At 39.5% G+C, this 20032-nt stretch overlaps 1 long non-coding RNA gene across 2 annotated transcripts in view; it reads left to right on the plus strand.

The window, feature by feature from the left end:
* LOC104971984 (uncharacterized) overlaps positions 1 to 20032 on the plus strand; it is a 232521-nt gene that overhangs the window by 27123 nt on the left and 185366 nt on the right. For both annotated transcript variants that reach the window (XR_003034310.2, XR_009494198.1), the window contains exon 2: positions 9196 to 9266. This is a non-coding gene — a long non-coding RNA (uncharacterized lncRNA). The remainder of the gene's footprint in view (positions 1 to 9195; positions 9267 to 20032) is intronic.

A 20032-nucleotide genomic window follows, 5' to 3' on the forward strand; every position in this document is an offset into this window, starting at 1 on the left:
AAAAAAAAAACTGTACACTCAGCTAGACAGATTGAAAGAACTTTGAAAGCAGCAGAGTTCAGTGACCATTCACAAATTGATGCTTAATCATGATGAGCAATTTGCTTCTTTTTGAGGTATACTACTAGCTATTCTTATTCATGAGTCCAGTACCCAGCATGACATTTCTACCATTTCTTCTTAACATGTACATAGTGTCTTACATTTGTATTATTCAATGGACTTACATTTGAGGAATGTTCATGATAAAAAGGTGAATTTCCACATCCCTGAGTTATGCATTTTTGTTGTTGTTTTTCAGTCGCTCAGTTGTGTCCACCTCTTTCTGACCCCAAGAACTGCAGCATGCCAGGCTTCCTTGTCCTTCACCATCTCGCAGAGCCTGCTCAAACTCATGTCCATTGAGTTGGTGATACCATTCAACCATCTCGTCCTCTGTTGTCCCCTTCTCTTCCCGCCTTCAATCTTTCCCAGCATTGGGGTCTTTTCTAATGAGTCAGCTGTTTTCATCAGGTGGCCAAAGTATTAGAGCTTCAGCTTCAGCATCAGTCCTCCCAATGAATTTTCAGGACTGATTTCCTTTAGGATTGACTGGTTTTGATCTCCTTGCAGTCCAAAAGACTCTCAAAAGTCTTATCCAACACCGTAGTTCAAAAGCATCAATTCTTCGGCAGTCAGCCTTCTTTATTGCCCAACTGTCACATCCATAAATGACTACTGGTAAAACCATAGCTTTGACTATATGGATTTTTGTTGGCAAAGTAATGTCTCTGCTATTTAATATGCTGTCTCAGTTTGTTATTGCTTTTCTTCCAAGGAGCAAGCGTCTTTTATTTATTTTTTTTTTCATGTCCTATTTTTTTATTTTTTTTAAATTTTATTTTATTTAACTTTACAATATTGTATTGGTTTTGCCATATATCAAAACGAATCTGCCACAGGTATACATGTGTTCCCCATCCTGAACCCTCCTCCCTCCTCCCTCCCCATACCATCCCTCTGGGTCGTCCCAGTGCACCAGCCCCAAGCATCCAGTATACTGGCGACTCATTTCATATATGATATTATACATATTTCAATGCCATTCTCCCAAATCATCCCACCCTCTCCCTCTCCCACAGAGTCCAAAAGACTGTTCTATATATCAGTGTCTCTTTTACTGTCTCGTATACAGGGTTATTGTTACCGTCTTTCTAAATTCCATATATATGTGTTAGTATACTGTATTGGTGTTTTTCTTTCTGGCTTACTTCACTCTGTATAATAGGCTCCAGTTTCATCCACCTCATTAGAACTGATTCAAATGTATTATTTTTAATGGCTGAATAATACTCCATTGTGTATATGTACCACAGCTTTCTTATCCATTCATCTGCTGATGGACATCTAGATTGCTTCTGTGTCCTGGCTATTATAAACAGTGCTGTGATGAACATTGGGGTACATGTGTCTCTTTCAATTCTGGTTTCCTCAGTGTGTAAGCACAGCAGTGGGATTGCTGGATCTTAAGGCACTTTCTAACACCATACACAAAAATAAACTCAAAATGGATTAAAGATCTAAACGTAAGACCAGAAACTATAAAACTCCTAGAGGAGAACATAGGCAAAACACTCTCTGACATACATCACAGCAGGATCCTCTATGACCCACCTCCCAGAATATTGGAAATAAAACCAAAAATAAACAAATGGGACCTAATTAAACTTAAAAGCTTCTGCATATCAAAGGAAACTATAAGCAAGGTGAAAATACAGCCTTCAGAATGGGAGAAAATAATAGCAAATGAAGCAACTGACAAACAACTAATCTCAAAAACATACAAGCAACTCCTCCAGCTCAACTCCAGAAAAATAAATGACCCAATCAAAAAATGGGCCAAAGAACTAAATAGACATTTCTCCAAAGAAGACATACAGATGGCTAACAAACACATGAAAAAATGTTCAACATCACTCATTATCAGAGAAATGCAAATCAAAACCACTATGAGGTACCATTTCACGCCAGTCAGAATGGCTGCGATCCAAAAGTCTACAAGCAATAAATGCTGGAGAGGGTGTGGAGAAAAGGGAACCCTCTTACACCGTTGGTGGGAATGCAAACTAGTACAGCCACTGTGGAGAACAGTGTGGAGATTCCTTAAAAAAACTGGAAATAGAACTGCATCTTTTAATTTCATGGCTGCAGTCACCATCTGCAGTGATTTGGGAACCCAAGAAAAGGAAAATCTCTCACTATTTCCATTGTTTTCCATCTATTTGGAATGAAGTGATGGGGCCAGATGCCATAATCTTCATTTTTTGAATGTTGAGTTTTAAGCCAGCTTTTTTACTCTACTCTTTCCCTTTCATCGAGTCTCTTTCATTCCTCTTTTGTTTCTGCCATAAGGTTGCTATCATTGCAGATCTGAGGTTATTGATGTTTCTCCCATCAGTCTTGATTCCAGCTTGTGCTTCATCCAGCCTGGCATTTTGCATGATGTACTCTGCATAGAAGTTGAATGAGCAGGGTGGCGATATATAGCCTTGACGTAGTCCTTTCCCAATTTGGAACCAGCCCATTGTTCCACGTCCAGTTCTATCTCTTGCTTCTTGACCTGTGTACAGATTTCTCAGGAGGCAGGTCTGGTATTCCCATCTCTAAGAATTTCCCACAGTTTGTTATGATCTACATAATGAAAGGTTTTAGTATAGTCAATCAGAAGTAGATGTTTTTCTAGAATTCTCTTGCTTTTTCAATGATCCAATGCTGCTGCTGCTAAGTCGCTTCAGTCGTGTCCGACTCTTTGCGACCCCAGAGAAGGCAGCCCACCGGGCTCCCCCATCCCTGGGATTCTCCAGGAAAGAACACTGGAGTGGGTTGCCATTTTCTTCTCCAGTGTATGAAAGTGAAAAGTGAAAGTGAAGTCGCTCAGTCATGTCCGACTCTTTGCAACCCCATGGACTGCAGCCTACCAGGCTCCTCCGTCCATGGGATTTTCCAGGCAAGAGTACTGGAGTGGGGTGCCATGATCCAATGGGTGTTGGCAATTTGATCTCTGGTTCCTCTCCCTTTTCTAAATCCAGCTTGAATTTCTGGAAAGTCAAGGTTCACGTACTGTTACTTGGAGAATTTTGAGCCTGCCTTTGCTAGTATGTGAGATGAGTACAATTGTGCAATAGTTTGAACATTCTTTGGCATTGCCTGTCTTTGGGATTGGGATGAAAATTGACCTTTTACAGTCCCGTGGCCACTGCTGAGTTTTCCAAATTTGCTGGCATATTGAGTGTGGCACTTTCACAGCATCATCTTTTAGGATTTCAAATAGCTTACCTGGAATCCCATTACCTCCACTAGCTTTGTTTGTAGTGATACTTCCTAAGGCCCACTTGACTTTGCATTCTAGGTTGTCTGGCTCTAGGTGAGTGATCACACCATCATGGTTACCATTGTGGTTTTGCCTTTTTTTACCTGCCAACTATTCCCTAGTACCCTGACCAAAGCTGCCAAGATGGCTCCTTTCTAGACTCACCTAGCATGCAGGGTTTCTAGATTATCCTTGCTTTCTAATAAGACACATGAGGCCAAGAAGAAACTAGTTCAGGGATTTTATTCTCTCTTCATTCCTTACCAGTTGCAAAGCCAAGTGTTCCTGAAACCTCCTGCCCTCTGTCTGGAAGTGGTTGTCTTCAGCTATCTGAACATTCATGGGCATCAAAGCTTCTCATAGGACACATAACCATGCTGCTGAATCCCAAAGAATTTTGCTCAGGACTTACAGCCAAGCTTTTGCTGTCAGTGCTGGATAAACATTACAAAGGAGAGGAAAATTTTCCCATCTCTTTTTGTCTAACTTAAGACAGGAATAAAGACCATGTTAATGGCCAAACACTATGTTTTCATGTCTCACTTAGAACATCAATGGATGAGTGTCTGCTTATTATTTTATAGAAATGTAAAAGGCAAAATGTGAGATTTCAAGAAGAAGATGGGCTTTTACTAGAATGTTTAATGGTTTTACACATTCTTTTTTCTCACCAACAGACAACTCATTGTATAGAAGAGATACCCTGGGATGCCCTGCTTGAGATCCTCACTGTTTTTTGTGTACGCTTCCTCTGAGAAAGTAAAATCATTATGTGGTAGTGTTGGCATCTCAGGTTACATGTGGGGTATTTTTCAAAAGGTCTCCCCAAAATAGAGCCAGTTTACTTTGTCACATTGCTGCTTTTCAATTTTGTGCTCATTTTAATTGCATCCACTCAGCAGTTCATTATAGTCTCAGTCCCTGAAGGTCACTCACTGTTACCACCTCTGAAGCTGGTGCTGCACAAAACAGCATGACAGCACAGAGGAAGACCTTTGACTGCACTGTCCCTTCCTCAGATACTCACCACCTCAGCTACTTTTAATGCCTCCCTACCAAACTTGCAGCTTCAAAGAAAATGACTTTAGCATGCAGGTTTTATGTGGCATTTTAGACATCATAGGGTTTGTGTATGGGCTGTAAGGGGCGAGAGCCCTTTCTTAGACCTCTGAGGTCTCGTAAAGGCAGTTCCTGATCTTGCTTATCTATAATGCTTAGCCCCTTTATAGACATCTTCCTGATGTCAAGCGTGACAAGAAAGTAAATAAAATGGAGAACTTCCCATATATGTTTTAGAAATGAATTGGGAAGCCCTTGAATCACTGGTCTTGCATGATCTAGCGCTTTACCACTCCCTGTTTTAAGGGGAGACTCTATGTTTGGAAGTCTGATCAGGTTGCAATCTACAAAATCACAGCTCTGGAAAGAACTCCCTATTCGATATGCATCCATAGAGACATGAGTATATTATTCCTTCCAAAGTCAGCTGCAATTGAAGCTCACTAAATTGACTCCACATCTTCCTATCTCAGGCAGTGACAGAGGAATAGCAAATATTTTTTACTAAAATGCTCATTTTTAACCAACCCCTTTTTTGAAGATTTCTCTATCATTGATGCGGAGGACATGATCTTTACTTTATAGAAGATGGCAGAACACCAGCAAATCAGTGTTTGAGTCCAGGGGCTGCTGTCAGTGCATCAAATGCTTATCCAGCAACTGTGTCTTTTGCCAGCAATGTCATGCAGAGTTGAGGACAGAATTTATTGTAAATGTAAGAGGATTAATGTCAAAAGGTAATTTGCATTTTTGTGAGCATAAATATATATGTATGCATGCACGGAGGGTCATGCATTGCACAAACATACCTGTCTTCACCCCTTGGTACTCCATATTAATGGTAGCCAAGAAAATCATGCTAATTGATATATCTCACATTGTGTAACAATGTGTTTCAACAGATAGCTTATACCAGTTCCTGTACTAAGCTGCCTACACTGAGTGGTAGATGACTGGTTTCTTTTTATTTGTTCATTCTGTTCATTTTCATGGGGAGCGCCCCAACACCCATCATCTTCCCACTCTCCTCTCTTCTAGCAGAATTTTCCTGAACTGGGTTGTATTCAGAATTATGAAGTTGTAATGGTGAATGGATGGAAAATGAAAGGAAAGCCAAGCAAGGGAAAATGTGGAAATCTGGTAGTCAAACCCTTAATCAAGTTGGTTTTACTTGGTTCACATGAAAAAAGTACCTCTTCAGCAAGTGCTACCTTCCCGAAGATTACTTTTGTCACATCTCAAAATGGTGATGATCATTTATTAAATGGATGTGATGTTACAGGCACCGTGCTAAAAGCTGTGTGTGCACAGGGTCAGTTAATCCTCATTCCAGTGCTGTCAGGTATTGCTGGTCTTATCCCCTTTTCACAGCTGCAAACACTGAGGTTCAGAGGAACTCGCTCATCCGTGGTCAAATGGCTGCTAGATGATGAGTGCATGCGGGATATGAACATGACAGGTAGTCCAGAGCCTAGACACTTAATTAGGACTTCTCTGCACCATTTATTTTTATCCTTGAAATTCCCAATTATTTTGTAGATTTTGATAACCTATCATGAAGAGGTAATACAGAGGCAACAATAAAAGCTATATAGAGAAGACACCTGAATTTTCTACAAATATGTCAGCAAAATCTGATGCTCTGAAATGTGAATCTTTGTTCTCACCCCTTATATGAACTTGATTTTGCTTGTGACACATACCTCTAAAGCTCACTGTCAATCCTGTGTCCCCTGCCACCACCATCCAAACAGCCAAGACCTAATCATTCCACTAATAGGCTGTAAATAAATTGTCTTCAGAGGTGGAGGTTACCTAGGAGCTAAAATAATAAATTTTAAAATCACAGCTCCTAAACAGTACTGCGTTTTTACAAGAATGCAATTTGACCATCCTTGTGCCCACAAACTTATTTTGAAATCTCACTTCAGTTCAGTTGCTCAGTCGTGTCCAACTCTTTGCAACCCGTGGACTGCAGCACGCCAGGCTTCCCTGTCCATCACCAACTCCCAGAGCTTGCTCAAACTCATGTCGATCACAATGGTGATGCCATCCAACCATCTCATCCTCTGTCATCCCCTTCTCCTCCTGCCTTCGATCTTTCCCAGCATCAGGGTCTTTTCCAGTGAGTCAGTTCTTTGCATTAGGTGGCCAAAGTATTGGAGTTTCAGCTTCAACATCAGTCCTTCCAATAAACATTCAGGACTGATTTCCTTTAGGATGGATTGGTTGGATCTCCTTGCAGTCCAGGGACTCTCAAGAGTCTTCTCTGACACCACAGTTCAAAAGCATCAATTCTTTGACACTCAGCTTTCTTTATAGTCCAACTCTCACATCCATACATCACTACTGAAAAGACCATACCTTTGACTAGATGGACCATTGTTGACAAAGTAGTGTCTCTGCTTTTTAATATGCTGTCTAGGTTTGTCATAGCTTTTCTTCCAAGGAGCAAGCATCTTTTAATTTCATGGCTACTGTCACAATCTGCAGTGATTTTGGAGTCCAAAAAAATAAAGTCTGTCACTGTTGCCATTGTTTCCCCATCTATTTGCCATGAAGTGATGGTACCAGATGCCATGATCTTAGTTTTCTGAATGTTGAGTTTTAAAGCCAACTTTTTCACTCTCCTCTTTCACTTTCATCAAGAGGCTCTGTAGTTCTTCTTTGCTTTATGCCATAAGGGTGCTGTCATCTGTGTCTTTTTTTTTTTTCATTCTTGCTTTTTTTTTTTTAATTAATTTATTTTAATTGGAGGCTAATTACTTTACAATATTGTAGTGGTTTTGCCATACATTGACATGAATCAGCCATGGGTGTACATGTGTTCCCCATCCTGAACCCCTCTCCCGCCTCCCTCCCTATCCCATCCATCTGGGTCATCCCAGCGTACCAGCCCTGAGCACCCTGTCTCATGCATCAAACCTGGACTGGTAATCTGTTTCACGTATGATAATATATATGTTTCAATGCTATTCTCTCAAAATCATCCCCCCTCGCCTTCTCCCACAGAGTCCAAAAGACTGTTCTATACATCAGTGTCTCTTTTGCTGTCTCGTACACAGGGTTATTGTTACCATCTTTCTAAATTCCATATATATGCGTTAGTATACTGTATTGGTGTTTTTCTTTCTGGCTTACTTCACTCTGTTTAATAGGCTCCAGTTTCATCCACCTCATTAGAACTGATTCAAATGTATTCTTTTTAATGACTGAGTAATACTCCATTGTGTATATGTACCACAGCTTTCTTATCCATTCATCTGCTGATGGACATCTAGGTTGCTTCCATGTCCTGGCTATTATAAACAGTGCTGCAATGAACATTGGGGTACACGTGTCTCTTTCGATTCTGGTTTCCTCAGCGTGTATGCCCAGCAGTGGGATTGCTGGAATCTCCACACTGTTCTCCATAGTGGCTGTACTAGTTTGCATTCCCACCAACAGTTTAAGAGGGTTCACTTTTCTCCACACCCTCTCCAGCATTTATTGCTTGTAGACTTTTGGATAGCAGCCATTCTGACCAGCGTGAGATGGTACCTCATAGTGGTTTTGATTTGCATTTCTCTGATAATGAGTGATGTTGAGCATCTTTTCATGTGTTTGTTAGCCATCTGTATGTCTCCTGACAGTCTTGATTCCAGATTGTGCTTTGTCCAGCCCAGCATTTCATATGATATACTCTTCAGATAAGTTAAATAAGCAGGATGACAATATATAGCCTTGATGTACTCCTTTCCCAATTTGGAACCAGTCTGTTGTTCCATGTCCTGTTCTAACTGTTGCTTCTTGACCTGCATACGGATTTCTCAGGAGGCAGGTCAGATGGTCTGGTATTCCCATCTCTTGAATAATTTTCCACGGTTTATTGTGATCCATACAGTCAAAGGCTTTGGCGTAGTCAATAAAGCAGAAGTAGATGTTTTTCTGGAACTCTTGCTTTTTCTGTGATCCAACAGATGTTGGCAATTTGATCTCTGGTTCCTCTGCCTTTTCTAAATCTAGCTTGAACATCTGGAAGTTCATGATTCACATACTGTATAAGCCTGGCTTGGAGAATTTTGAGCCTTACTTTACTAGTATGTGAGATGAGTGCAATTGTGCAGTAGTTTGAACATTCTTTGGCAGTGCTTTGGGTGAAATCTACAAATGCCCATTATCATTCCCTTGTAAGAACAGGGACTTCAAAGAATCTCTCAGATGATTTTCCTACTACTGTGGCCCATTCAATTCCCCTGACACTTGTTGAACTTAAACAACCCAGAGTGAGAAAAAATAGCCATTCTGGATGATATTTGTTTGATCAGGGTGTGAAAAATTGAATCACTCAATCAAGCCTGCATATTTAAGGGGACAGCTCAATTGAATGACAGCAGATTTGATGTGTGAGCCTGCATCTGTTAGTGGAGCTGACTAACAAAATGACTGTTGATCGTATGGATAAGTTTTTATCTAGTTCCAGCCTGGAGAAGCAATGAAAAGAAATTATCTACTCGTAAGTGATATCCAATCAAGGTGAGAACTAGAAACTGAATGTTTGGAAGTCTATGTTTATTAGAGCACTGCTTTGTTTTCTCTTATTTTGGGATAGTCTGCTTTGGGGGGATCATATTCACCTATTCAAATGTAAAGATGTAAAGAAGAGAAATCAGAGACCCCTTTAGAAAGTTAGATTTAGAATATTTCATCAAAGTTCATCTTGCATTGCCAGACTGACTTCTTGCTCAATCCTTGTTTTATCTCAGGCTCCTCCTTAGTTAAAATTCTTCTCTTTGAACCATCTCTAGGTTGAAACCTTCTTGGCAAAATAATATAAACCAGCATCTGCAGCTCGATGGACCTTTCAAGCCCTCCCAAGGTGAGAAAATGTTATTTTTCCCTTTTATGTGCTGTGGTTCATGGGGTAGTATTTGTCATCTTGTCATATAACAGTAATGACGTTCATCGTGTTGAAATACAGCCTTAAGCAGCAGCATCTATGGGTATGGGAGCGGTCTCCATACTGTGGCCCTCATCAGCCCCTCCAGGCACTCCCAATGAAAAGATTCTCCTTAAAATGCGCCATTTCATTCTGGTTTGTCACAAGGGTCAGTTCCTCACTAGAACAGTCTTTCTTTTGGAGCAGCAGAGGGATAATTGGTTTTCATGTGGGTGCTTTTTACCATATTTTACACTGACACTTGAAAAATTTGGTATTATATTCTTTAAGGATCCCTCCCCCCCTCCCCAATATATACATGCAGACATACACACGCTCCATTTCTATGGGGGAAACAGTTTTGTTGTTTGCCATGAGGACAGCTGTAGTTGAATCATTGTGGTAACATATAGTCAAGGAATTCATGAAGGTGCAAATTGACAGCCCAGAGGGACACAGCTTAGGCTCCCCTTTTGGGAAAGCCACCTCTCTGCTCTTAGCTCTATAGAGACTCAGGGAAGCTGCCAGTAGGGCCACATGTACTCATTCCGTCAAGCCTAACCCCGTTGCCACTGCCCCCTCAGGCTGCACGGAGCCCCTTAAGATTTCTTCATACCTTCAAGCCACACAGTGAAACTCATTTTATCCTCTCTCTACTCTTATCTGTCTTTTAGGGAGAGGGGAACTGTGGGAGAAAGCACACAGAATGATATTCCCACTGACCTCTTCCAGGCGGGATTGTCTCGGTCTCGATCTCCAGGAGAGACAGTTCTGCCTATTGACAAATAGGCATTCTCAGGCAGTTTTTGAGAAAAAAAAACACTTTCACAGATGATCTTGTAATTTTTTTGGAGAAAAGTTGCCCAAGAACACATAACCAAAAATATATAAAAATGTTACAGAGGTTAATGATCCAGTCAGTGAGATTTTGTGGTATTTCTGATTTGTAATTTTTTGTCAGTTCACTACCCCTATCCCAAAGAGAACACTAAGTTAAAAAGAAAAACTCATCAAAAGCCCTTCAAAGATTTAGGTGAGACCATTTCAGCAGTTGTTTAGTGTGATGGGGAAAAAATATCCTATAGACAAAAAAGAATTTTCAAATATATGAGATATGACCTCATTTTTTGATCAAAGCATGATGATGGATACCTGACTTTCAAAGCCAAAAACTTACTTTTGTAATATTGCCCCAAATTTTAATTTATGTATACTTAATAATAAACTCTGGGCTTCCCTGGTGGCTCAGCTGGTAAAGAATCTGCCTGCAATACAGGAGACCCCGATTCAATCCCTGGGTTGGGAAGATTCCCAGGAGAAGGGCATGGCAACCCACTCCAGTATTCTTGCCTGCAGAATTCTATGGACAGAGTAGCCTGGCGGGCTACAGTCCATGGAGTCACAAGGAGTTGGACATGACTGAGTGACTAAGCATAGCGCAATAATCAACTCATTTAGTTGCTTTGTGTTGCTTTAGTTGCTTTATTTAGGTGACAGTGTTTTAGAGAACACAATAGAAGATAGCATTGCTCAAAACAATACATTCCGAATACTTTATTGGGTTGGTGTTATGCATACAGTTGAGTATTTGAGTATACTTACAGTAAAGATTTCCATGCTAAAATTGTTGTAGTCAAAGTCTAGAAGAAGAACTTTGGGGCTTTAGTTGTCCATGAATTAAGATAGATATAAATTATTTTCTAAAAAGAATTTTCATTCTGCTCATTGGTAATGCCTTGACTTCTGGTAATCCTCTGCATGGAAATAGACCAGCTTTATGTTCATTTTTTTCAGTCATGTGTTTTTTGCTAGGCTCTAGTACTTTCACAAGGGGGAGGGTATCTAGTTTGACATTTCATTAAGATACAGTTTTAAATAGCACTGAAAAAGAAATTATATTCCAAATAATTGCCAAAGAGAATAATTTCAAAATCAAGTTATCCAAAACACAGCAAAAGCCTACCTGAAGGAAGCAGAGCTTATGGGGGACCACTCAAAGAATATGAATGAAATTCACATACACTTGGACACACTCTAAATATCTTCCTATTGAATTGCATTTGGGGTAAAGTCTTAGTCCATTTCATTAGCCATATGAAATTGATCATGTTATCTCTCAAGTATTATTGAGGATATTGAGCAATTACAGTACAGAGAATCCCTTGTATATGCAACCTCAAGGACACTTTCTACCTTATCTTAGTATCTGAGCTTCTCCTAACAATTGCTCTTTTTTCTTAAGGATTTGCCTTATGGATACCGTGGCTGGTGTATCGCCCTTTGCTCCTTACAGACATAGTCCAAATAGCCATCCACAAATACCAAATGCCTACAGGCTAGGCATTTTATATTGGTTGATCCCTAGATTTATTTAAGGTCGTTCTCCTTATTTTTCCTTTTTCTACCTCTAGTTAATATTCCTTTTGCTGCATTTTAGTCATCTGGGAAACCATTTTTATAAAAAAGAAGGCTAATAATATTGCTACTTAAGGGAAAGAGTTTATTACCCCAAAGCCTCAGAAAAGCCTGACTTATCCTATAGGAAGCTGGTAAAAATGAGAAAAAATTTCTGCTTGGTTTCTCAAAAAGATTCAAAAAGGAAAAGTTAAAGAGCTTCTTTGAATAAAGAGCAAGCAAGCATAGAAAAAAAATCAAAGCTGAGATAAAGTCAGATACAAATATAGCTAAAATAAGGAAATAGTATAAGAAAAAATATAATATAAAAATGTAAATTTGCTTTGATATTGATTATAGACAGCATAAATAACTTCTAAATTCATATCTATACTATGAAAGACACAGGAGATACCCATTCAGAAGCAGAGTAAAAAATGCAGAGGTAATAAAAAATATGAAAGGCTTATATGCGAAGTCAGACTTGGATAGTAATTTTCCAAATTCAGAAACCAGGGCAGTATGAGGGAAGCAATAGTCATGGATCTAACAGACAAAACTTTTCTGAGTAAAGAAAAATCATGACTCAAAGTGAATTACCAGGGTCTAGGCAAAATTAGTTAGAAGAACCTACATCTAAATCTGGAGTAGGAAATGGCAACCCACTCCAGTATTCTTGCCTGGGAAATCCCATTGACAGAAGGGCCTGGTGGGCTATAGTCCATGGGGTTACAAAGAGTTGGACATGACTGGTCAACTAAGCAACCACATCTAAATGAACAGTAATAATTTTTAAAACTTAAATTCAGGAACAAAAAGGAACATTATATAATCACTTTTCAGAAATACGCAGCAATAAGAATGCTCGTTTCTTTTTTTTAATGAAAGAAAAACAAAAGAATGTTATCTATAAAATTTCAAGGCATAAAAAGATTGAGAAGCAAGAATTACATTATAAAATCTAGATGACATATCTATGGCAAGAGTCTCAGTCAGGCAAGGATTAAAGGATATATCACTATGTGTCCTTCCCAAGAAGAATACTTGAAGATAGATCCAGCAAGTGTCAAAAAAACTGGTGGGTTTCTGGAAACAGTGTAAAATCTAGATAATTATTAATAAGCTATTATAGATATAATTGAAGAATTCAATGAGAAATCCTAGAACTATTGGGTGAAAAAGTAGAGTCAAGTGACAAAAAATGATGTATAAAAATGAGCTGTATCTATAACCCTAAATGAAATAAAAACTTTGTAGTAAAGACAGACCATGGAAAATTAACGGGACACTGAATTTTTGGCCGTATATTATAAGGGAGTAGAATCAAAATTTACTTTTATGACCTTAAGAATTAAAGAGATATAGCTAAATTTAATATATCTAGATTGCTATAGAGTTAATTCAGAATTCCCCACTACTGTTAACTGCAAAAGATACCAATAGAGCAACAATCGTATAACCGGTAGAAGAGAGAAAACAAAGACAACAGTATCATCAGAAAGTTTAAAATAAGACCACAGAACCTTGCTAAATTTTAGCTCTAACTTTGTATGTGTAATCTTTGGGGTTTTCTCAGATACAAGGTCATGTCAGCTGTGAATAGGGATAGTGTTGCTTCTTCCTAATTTGAATGCCTTTTCTTTCTTTTTCTTGCCTGCTTGCTCTGGCTAGAACGTCTCATATAATGTTGACTGGAAGTGGCAAAAGTGGGCATTGTTCCTTGTTCTGGGCAGGCAGGCTTTCTGTCTTTTGCCACTGTGTTGTTGGCAGTGGGTTTTTCATGTATAGCCTTTATTGTGGTGTGGAAGTTAACTTCTATTTCTGTTTTACTAAGTGTTTTTTGTCATGAAAGGATGTTGAACTTTGTCAAATTCTTTTATTGCATCAACTGAGATGATTCGGTTTTTTTCCTGCATTCTACTGATGTGAAATATTACCTTGATTAATTTTTGTCTGTTGACCCATTCTGAAATTCCAGAAGTAGGTCCCACTTGGTCATGGTATATAACCCTTTTAATGTACTACTTTGATTTGCTGGTATTTTGTCCAGGATTTTTATGTCAATATTCATAAAGGATGTTTGTTATTTTCTTATAGTGTCTTTGGCATCAGTGTAAAAGTTTGTAATATATATTCTGGATGCAAATTCCTTTTCAGATCTATAAAAAAAAAGAACACAGAAATAAACATGCCAGTTATGACAGTACACACCAGTAAGTTACTATTTCCCCTTAACCCTTTACCTTCAGCCCCATAAAAAGATAACTTAAAGCAACCAAAGCATGTGGTCCTTACAGAAAATCTAATAGAGACAAAGGGGTTTTTGGTTTGTTGTTTGTTTTGTTTTAGGTATATAAATTCATAATTTTGAATATAAATACTGTGGTAGATTGAAGATGACCACAATTGCTTTGTCACATTTCCCCCACCAAGAGGTGGACTCTATTTCCCCAACTTTTATATTAAGCTCACTTGTGACTTGCTTTGACCAATAAAAATCAGCAGAAGGTATTTTCTGGGCCTTGGACTGAAGAAGCCTGGCAGTCTAGGTTTTTGCACTCTTAGAACACAGCCACCGTGCTGTAAGGAAGCCTAAGTTATCTTGCTTGAGACCACAATATATTTTACCACAATAAAAAAGAATATATATTGATAGAACAAATGTCTGTTCTAAAAAATCACTTCATCTTGCTTTATCCTGCCTTATCACAGTTACTTTTAGTATTGATAATGATTTTTTCTTCTTATAGTTTGCTCAGTATTTAAAAAAATTTTTTTAGAAATCCAGATTTTTTAAGGGTTTTCAAATGAAAAGCTTTATCTAGCAGTAATGCCCTCAGACTTCAAACTTAAGCTCCCTAAGGACCAGTGAAGTGTGCTTGCCAGTTGCAAACTGTGGGTTTGCAACATTCCACACAGTATTTTCTATTAAGGAAATGTTTTTTGTAAAAGTTCCAGTTAATTAGCAAAATAACCCATTACTGCTGCTGCTGCTAAGTCGCTTCAGTTGTGTCCGACTCTGTGCAACCCCAGAGACAGCAGCCCACCAGGCTTCCCCGTCCCTGGGATTCTCCAGGCAAGAACCCTGGAGTGGGTTGCCATTTCCTTCTCCAATGCATGAAAGTGAAAAGTGAAAGTGAAGTCACTCAGTCTGTCCGACTCCTAGAACCCGATTACTACCAGTCTCTATTATGCTAGTTGTCCCCTCAATCCAAATTATATAGTTAATATCTAAAGTTTCCATTTCTGAAGTAAATAGATTCAAGGAGGACCAAGTATATGATTCTTGCTGCATTTTTCTTTTAGTCAATCCTTATTCAAGCATTTTGTTTCTGGAATATTCTGTATGAATCTCTCATACTCATTTTCTCTCCCTCTTGCCCTTACAGTGTGTTCTAGGGACACAGCTACTTAAAGCTGTCCTCAACCCCCATCCCTCACCTTGATATTTCTCACCTCTGTACCTTTTTAGGGTTGTATTTCCCTGCCTCCCCCTGCAATTTTGCTTTGCTGCACACACACACACAAACACACACACAGACTTCAGCATTTCACTAAAACTCCCTTCTACTATCACCACTTCCCAGTAATGTTCCTTGATCCTGTCCACTCAATCTCATCTAGACTCACAAACCCATGCATGCTTCAAGCTGAATTAGATGACTTTCCTCCAGGCTCCTAACGCTTTTGTTTTCTTTTCTTATTACACTTCTTATATGGCATTCAGTTCAGTTCAGTTCAGTCTCTCAGTCGTTTCCGACTCTTTGCGACCCCATGAATCGCAGCACGCCAGGCCTCCCTGTCCATCACCAACTCCCGGAGTTCACTCAGACTCACGTCCATCGAGTCAGTGATGCCATCCAGCCATCTCATCCTCTGTCGTCCCCTTCTCCTCCTGCCCCCAATCCCTCCCAGCATCAGAGAGTCTTTTCCAATGAGTCAACTCTTCGCATGAGGTGGCCAAAGTATTGGAGTTTCAGCTTTAGCATCAGTCCTTCCAAAGAAATCCCAGGGCTTATCCCCTTCAGAATGGACTGGTTGGATCTCCTTGCAGTCCAAGGGACTCTCAAGAGTCTTCTCCAACGACAGTTCAAAAGCATCAATTCTTCAGCGCTCAGCCTTCTTCACAGTCGAACTCTCACATCCATACATGACCACAGGAAAAACCATAGCTTTGACTAGACGGATCTTTGTTCGCAAAGTAATGTCTCTGCTTTTGAATATGCTATCTAGGTTGGTCATAACTTTCCTTCCAAGGAGTAAGTGTCTTTTAATTTCATGGCTGCAGTCAACATCTGCAGTGATTTTGGAGCCCCCCAAAATAAAGTCTGACACTGTTTCCACTGTTTCCCCATCTATTTCCCATGAAGTGGTGGGACCAGATGCCATGATCTTCGTTTTCTGAATGTTGAGCTTTAAGCCAACTTTTTCACTCTCCACTTTCACTTTCATCAAGAGGCTTTTGAGTTCCTCTTCACTTTGTGCCATAAGGGTGGTATCCTCTGCATATCTGAGGTTATTGATATTTCTCCCAGCAATCTTGATTCCAGCTTGTGTTGCTTCCAGTCCAGTATTTCTCATGATGTACTCTGCATATAAGTTAAATAAACAGGGTGACAATATACAGCCTTGATGAACTCCTTTTCCTATTTGGAACCAGTCTGTTGTTCCATGTCCAGTTCTAACTGTTGCTTCCCGGCCTGCATGCAAATTTCTCAAGAGGCAGGTCAGGTGGTCTGGTATTCCCATCTCTTTCAGAATTTTCCACAGTGTATTGTGATCCACACAGTCAAAGGCTTTGGCATAGTCAATAAAGCAGAAATAGACGTTTTTCTGGAACTCTCTTGCTTTTTCCATGATCCAGCGGACGTTGGCAATTTGATCTCTGGTTCCTCTGCCTTTTCTAAAACCAGCTTGAACATCAGGAAGTTCACGGTTCACATATTGCTGAAGCCTGGCTTGGAGAATTTTGAGCATTACTTTACTAGCGTGTGAGATGAGTGCAATTGTGCGGTAGTTTGAGCATTCTTTGGCATTGCCTTTCTTTGGGATTGGAATGAAAACTAACCTTTTCCAGTCCTGTGGCCACTGCTGAGTTTTCCAAATTTGCTGGCAAATTGAGTGCAGCACTTTCACAGCATCAACTTTCAGGATTTGAAATAGTTCAACTGGAATTCCATCACCTCCACTAGCTTTGTTCATAGTGATGCTTTCTAAGGCCCACTTGACTTCACATTCCAGGATGTCTGGCTCTCGGTCAGTGATCACACCATCGTGATTATCTGGGTCGTGAAGATCTTTTTAATACAGTTCTTCTGTGTATTCTTGCCATCTCTTCTTAATATCTTCTGCTTCTGTTAGGTCCATACCATTTCTGTCCTTTATCGAGCTCATCTTTGCATGAAATGTTCCTTTGGTATCTCTGATTTTCTTGAAGAGATCCCTAGTCTTTCCCATTCTGTTGTTTTCCTCTATTTCTTTGCATTGATCACTGAAGAAGGCTTTCTTATCTCTTCTTGCTATTCTTTGGAACTCTGCATTCAGATGTTTCTATCTTTCCTTTTCTCCTTTGCTTTTCGCTTCTCTTCTTGTCACAGCTATTTGTAAGGCCTCCCCAGACAGCCATTTTGCTTTTTTGCATTTCTTTTCTATGGGAATGGTCTTGATCCCTGTCTCCTATACAATGTCACGAACCTCATTACATAGTTCGTCAGGCACTCTTATCTATCAGATCTAGGCCCTTAAATCTATTTCTCACTTCCACTGTATAATCATAAGGGATTTGATTTAGGTCATACCTGAATGGTCTACTGGTTTTCCCTACTTTGTTCAATTTAAGTCTGAATTTGGCAATAAGGAGTTCATGGTCTGAGCCACAGTCAGCTCCTGGTCTTGTTTTTGCTGACTGTATAGAGCTTCGCCATCTCTGGCTGCAAGAATGTAATCAATCTGATTTCGGTGTTGATCATCTGGTGATGTCCATGTATAGAGTCTTCTCTTGTGTTGTTGGAAGAGGGTGTCTATTATGACCAGTGTATTTTCTTGGCAAAACTCTATTAGTCTTTGCCCTACTTCATTCCATATTCCAAGGACAAATTTGCCTGTTACTCCAGGTGTTTCTTGACTTCCTACTTTTGCATTCCAGTCCCCTATAATGAAAAGGACATCTTTTTTGGGTGTTAGTTCTAAAAGGTCTTGTAGGTCTTCATAGAACCATTCAACTTCAGCTTCTTCAGCGTTACTGGTTGGGGCATAGACTTGGATTACTGTGATATTGAGTGGTTTGCCTTGGAAACGAACAGAGATCATTCTGTCGTTTTTGAGATTGCACCAAGTACTGCATTTCGGACTCTTTTGTTGACCATGATGGCCACTCCATTTCTTCTGAGGGATTCCTGCCCACAGTAGTAGATATAATGGTCATCTGAGTTAAATTCACCCATTCCAGTCCATTTCAGCTCGCTGATTCCTAGAATGTCGACATTCACTCTTGCCATCTCTTGTTTGACCACTTCCAATTTGCCTTGATTCATGGACCTGACATTCCAGGTTCCTATGCAATATTGCTCTTTATAGCATCAGACCTTGCTTCTATCACCAGTCACATCCACAGCTGGGTATTCTTTTTGCTTTGGCTCCATCCCTTCATTCTTTCTGGAGTTATTTCTCCACTGATCTCCAGTAGCATTTTGGGCACCTACTGACCTGGGGAGTTTCTCTTTCAGTATCCTATCATTTTGCCTTTTCATACTGTTCATGGGGTTCTCAAGGCAAGAATACTGAAGTAGTTTGCCATTCCCTTCTCCAGTGGACCACATTCTGTCAAATCTCTCCATCATGACCCACCCGTCTTGGGTTGCCCCACGGGCATGGCTTAGTTTCATTGAGTTAGACAAGGCTGTGGTCCTAGTGTGATTAGATTGACTAGTTTTCTGTGAGTATGGTTTCAGTTTGTTTGCCCTCTGATGCCCTCTTGCAACACCTACCGTCTTACTTGGGTTTCTCTTACCTTGGGCGTGGGGTATCTCTTCACGGCTGCTCCAGCAAAGCGCAGCCATTGCTCCTTATCTTGGACGAGGGGTATCTCCTCACCACTGCCCTTCCTAACCTTCATTACGTTTATCTTTTTGTGTGTTCACTTCCTCCCAACCTCCTTATTACTAACCTGTAAGATAAACTGTATTTCATTTACTTTTGGATTTCCCAGCACCTAGCAATGAGACCAGTAGGAGGTGACTCATTGACCAAATCAGAAAAAAATGAGTGAGTGAGTAGCTTGAACCCCATGATATTAAATCTCTGCAAATAGTAATGCAGAAAACTGCATGGTTCCTTCCTCTAGTACGTTAATAACCTACTTGTCAGTTATTTGCTAGAATATGGATCCTTTACATTTCTTATTGTTCTCTCACAAATAGCTACATAAAAAACCTGGGAATGTTCGGCCACATTTGTAGTGTAGAATTTGTATCTGTTACTATGACATCTCTGTTTTATTCAGAATCTACTTCATTAAGTCCAGAATGGGTTAGTTTCAATACACAATTTGCAGCTGAATGTTGTTCTAATAACAAAATTCATCAGACAGAGACATCCTTCAAAGGTACTAAGAGTTAACTGTGTAATTTTCTTAATAAGACAGAGAAGGCAGTGCATCATTTTTTTTAACTATGGCATGCTCTGTGACACCATGTAATTTTTGGGGTATCTATACTTTGCTTGGAAAAAAACAATACCTAGTTTCTTTTTAAGACTATTTTTGCTGCCAAGAAAAAAAATCATTTGCTCTGTCACAATTATGGCAATAAATCTTACAGTGAAGACATTTAATGATGGCTACAAAGCTTCCTTTATTTTACCTTACAGAGACAGGCTTTAAGCTGAACTAACTTGGCATGTCAGGAAAAGCAAAGAATGGATGTGTTTTAGTTTTACAAATGCCTGTTTAAGAAATATGTTGTTAAAAAGTACTTTTTTGGTCCTAAGTTTGCATGGCCTATGATAAGACTGTTGCCTTCTGTATATAATAAGTTTAATTACATTCAGAAGTAAAAGATTTAGACTTTTTGTTCTTGGGAACTAAAATTTTAAGTTGAACTTGAAATAAGGTTGACTAACTCAGTTGTTTCAGACTTTTGCATCTTGAGGTTCCATTGGCTTCTAAATTTTTGAATTAATTTTGACTAGGAAATATGCTCAGAATATAAAATTCAGGAAGTCCCAAAGAGAGTATAGTGAAGTATCCTTCCTACCCTGGGCTCCCTGCTCTACTTAACACTTTCCCCAATCCATGCACTTATACCAACTTCTTC

Source organism: Bos taurus, chromosome 4, assembly GCF_002263795.3.
Source record: "Bos taurus isolate L1 Dominette 01449 registration number 42190680 breed Hereford chromosome 4, ARS-UCD2.0, whole genome shotgun sequence".
Lineage (NCBI taxonomy): Eukaryota > Metazoa > Chordata > Mammalia > Artiodactyla > Bovidae > Bos > Bos taurus.